Genomic DNA, 3,963 nt, shown 5'->3' with positions numbered 1-3,963 from the left:
TTTTTGTTTAATAACTTACATTCATCTTTCTTTTCTTTGATTTGTCTCCATTCAGAGGGGACTTGAGGTTTGACGAGTTTTTTAAAAATCAAAATCAGTTCACTTCAAGAAAAATACCCATTCAGTTACACTTTTTTTAAGCTACATTTAAAAAGCGTAGCCTATTCTAGGAATAGGCTACGCTTTTCTCCGTGTTTCCTTTTTGCAGGAGAATAGGAATCACATTTGTGGCATCACTTGAAAAGCGATGCCTTAGATATTATAAAGATCACTTATAAAGCGTAGCCTTAACTTAAGAGTTATAGGTTCACTTTTTACACCAAAGAGAACACTTTTAAAGTGTAACCTATTTGTCATATTTCAGGTGCATTTTAAAAGTGTTGCCTAATGTATTTTAAGTCAAATATGTCAACACTTAGTAAATTTTTTTCACCTTTCACCAAATATACAAGCACGCGTACAGTAGACACTTAGGCAAATAAAAACAAAATAACATGGCCACTGAAAACATCACTCGCGATCCCTAGCTACCATTCCCTTCATCACCCCCAAATCAGAGAAGACCACTGACGGCGTCACTGCTCACGGCGTCACCATCTCCACCACTCACTCATCTTCATCACTCACCTCTCACCACGCCGCCACTCATCTTCATCACCGGTTCTCTTCGCTGCGCGCTGACATCAGGAAGATCGACTCTGCGCTCGACTAAAAGCTTCTCTTTATTCGCTCACCGTCGTCAAGAAAGGTATGTATCACCTTCATTTGGTTTCTAAAATCTGAGAGGGTAGGATTCCGATTTTCAGGTTGCAATTTGGGGGTTTGGTACAAAATCCTTTGAATTCGTGAATTGATGAACATGCATGCTAATCTTGCGGCGCAGGAGAACTCAGAATTTGCTGGTTTTATTCTGTTATTGCTGCGGCGCAGCAGAACTCATGAATTTGGGATTGTTGCGAGATCGAACTCGTGAATTTGGGATTGGGGTTTCATTCCATTTACGCAGGTGAGTGATGTATAGTTCGTAAGCCAACTTTCATTTTAATTCCTTGTTCATATACATTATCTTTCAGTATAACAGAGGAACACCTTCACATTGTTTTTACGATTTTAGTTCCTAAGTTCCTAACTGAATTTACATTATAATAATTCTTATAAGTCAGAATTTCAATTGGATCCCAATTATTTTTAAGTATATAATATTTACTAATAAATGTAAACAAAATATTTATATTATTTGTTGTGTCATACCCTGTTGAACATGAAACGAATCTACCAGTGGATTTTGCCATTTTGATTATATCCGGTAGAAAAATTTTACTTTTGGTAAATGGTTTTTGATTGGTATGCTTGTTCTGAATTTTGGATGATGTTGTAGTAACTATGAGTTTGGGTTGGGGAATTTTTTTTTGTTCTCTTCTTGCATACTTTTAATTTTTTTTCCCCTTAAGTAGTCACACTAAACCTTTTGGTTCAGTTATTATTGTCTATTATGAATGGATTTTGAGTGAAAAGCTTTGTTGTATATGATGATTGATGAAGAAGCTTCCCTTTCCATCCATAATTACTTGTTCTATTAGGAATACACAAGCTCAATTACATTCCAACACTTCCTTTTTATTTTTTTCCTCTGATTTCTCCAATTCAAATCAATTTGCACTTTTTAAAACTTGAATAATTAAAATCCTGTGTGTAGAGCAGTGTCAAAATTGGGAAATAGATTTTATATATAATAGATTTTGATATGTCAAAGTAGTGGAGTTAGCTGTGTTAGCTTTTAGGGAAGTTTGAAGTTAGAGCCGTAGTGGCACTTAAAAGGCATATCTAGTTCTAAAAGACATGCAAACTTTTAACTAATTAAAAGGAAACTGTGATTTTTTAGAGATCTATTGTCATAAAAATAAAATTTGAATTTCGTAATTTAATTTATTTGTAGTGTTTTCTAGGGAATATAATGTTGTAGTGCGTTTTATATTGTAGAGCACTTTGATTTGATTTGATTTATAATGTTGTACTATATAAATCAAGAAGTTAGGGAAAGGACACTTCAACTAATGAGAACGATGGGCTCTTATCCCTGAAGGTGGACCCTCACAGATAAAGCACCCACTTATTTCCTCTGCAATTGGTTTTCTTCTCAGTATCATAACATCAACTTACTATATAGATAAGATAAGAAAATAGTTTTTAGTTTGATTGAGATTGTTCAATATTCCAAGCAAACTGCATATACTCCTTAATAAGAAATTTGAAGCGTAGTAGTGAGCAGTGAAATCTAAACTGAAATCACAAATATTGATATTGTTAGGGACAAGTACTAACTTGCCTTGTTTTGAGGGCATTAGTGGCACAGATCAATAATAAAAAAGCCGCCTCAGAGAAATCTCATGAATTTTGGTCTCTTTTAAGTGGTAGTTTTGTTTGTTTATTACTTTTGAGAATAACTTTGATTAGAAAACATAATAATAGTAAGTAGTAATAGAGCAGAGCAACACATGGAGGCAAAATCTTGGTAGCATTTATTAAGGTAATGGTAATAATGTGTTAAAATATGAGTCTTCACGTTATCATCATACTCTATCACTTGATAATAATTCACATCACTCACTGTCTCACTCTGCCCACCTCCATCTATTTTCATAACTTTACTTTTATTTTTTAAAGTTAGAACTTCCAAGGTTATATTATATCACAGGCTCTGCTCTGCAACAACTTCAAATCCGTGACTTATTGAGATTTATGATAATATTTTCATTCTTAATTATAAGTCGTTTAATAGTCAAACTGGTCCATGTGAAAAGATTTACGTTGTTCAATTCTGCATACTCCACATATAAAATAGTAATACTCCATTATATGTAGGACTGGCCAAAAATCCCTTGTTTTTAAAATAAAAAGGGCCTTAAGACAATAGTGAAATACATTTTCATTATTATTTTGCTGCTTGAAAAGGGATAATCGGAAAGGTATAAAAATTCCTAACTGCAATATCAATATCAAGCATTCCCATATTCACGTCCACCAAAATTGACAGAAATTGAAGAAGATGGAAGCTGTGATTTGGTTTTTTTGGTTTTATTTTTTCATTATGTAATTTTAATATTATTGTTATCAGGGTGAAAGCTGTAATTTTTCTGGTTTTTCTGGTTTTTCTGATTTTTCTGGTTTTGATTTTCTGATTTTTCTGATTTTAGTTCCCATTTAGTATGAAGTTGTGTTAGTCCGTTTTTTAGTTGTCCTTTATGGTGATTTATACTATCCCCCTGAATGTGATTGTTATTTTAAAGCAAAAGACTTTGGTGATATGAAAAGTAGAGTAGTTTCAATTATCCTATGCCTCTCGGATATTGTATGTGTTATTAGTCTGTTAATTACTTTTTTCTTGTTGTACTTTTTCAAATTATAATTATTTTTCTATATAATTATGCAGGATAATTCTGAAGATACAAATGAAGATTGAGATGCTTATCATGATGGTTTATTGACAAAGATGGAAATTGAAAGATGTATGGTTGATGATGATGTCTTTTATTAGAAGCTAAGATACATTTATATGATATAATATTTTGATTTTTCCTAGTTTATTAGTAGTAAACTCTAAGTGCATTATATGAGTATACTTATTCTAGTTTGAGATGTATGAATGCTCAAAATTATGATCATTCCAATATTTTTGGTTCATTGTATAATTATATTTTGTTTCAGTATAATTTTTATTGTTTAAAGATTATTGTATGGTATTATTATATATGTATACATTTTTATTTTATAATAATTAACTAATTTAATTAACAATACAGGATTATATATATAATTATATTCTCAAATATTAGAGTTTAGATAAAAAAAATTGTTAGAAATTTCTGTTTATATATATATATATATATAAACAGAAATTAAAAAAAATGAGGGATAAAAGACTACACTTATATAAAGTAGCTATAGGTATACTATTTGCTACAT

The 3,963-nt window shown here is 31.2% G+C and overlaps 1 long non-coding RNA gene across 1 annotated transcript; it reads left to right on the top strand.

Moving 5' to 3' along the window:
* Nucleotides 1–499: 499 nt before the first annotated feature.
* On the top strand, nucleotides 500–3,684 carry LOC130936270 (uncharacterized). Its single transcript, XR_009068086.1, has 3 exons — nucleotides 500–748; nucleotides 884–1,006; nucleotides 3,431–3,684. It is a non-coding gene; the product is annotated as an uncharacterized LOC130936270 (long non-coding RNA).
* The last annotated feature ends 279 nt before the right edge of the window (nucleotides 3,685–3,963 follow it).

This window comes from Arachis stenosperma, chromosome 6 (assembly GCF_014773155.1).
Source record: "Arachis stenosperma cultivar V10309 chromosome 6, arast.V10309.gnm1.PFL2, whole genome shotgun sequence".
NCBI classification, from domain to species: domain Eukaryota; kingdom Viridiplantae; phylum Streptophyta; class Magnoliopsida; order Fabales; family Fabaceae; genus Arachis; species Arachis stenosperma.
The sequence above is the reverse complement of the archived record's forward strand: the minus strand, read 5'-3'. Positions and strand labels throughout refer to the sequence as shown.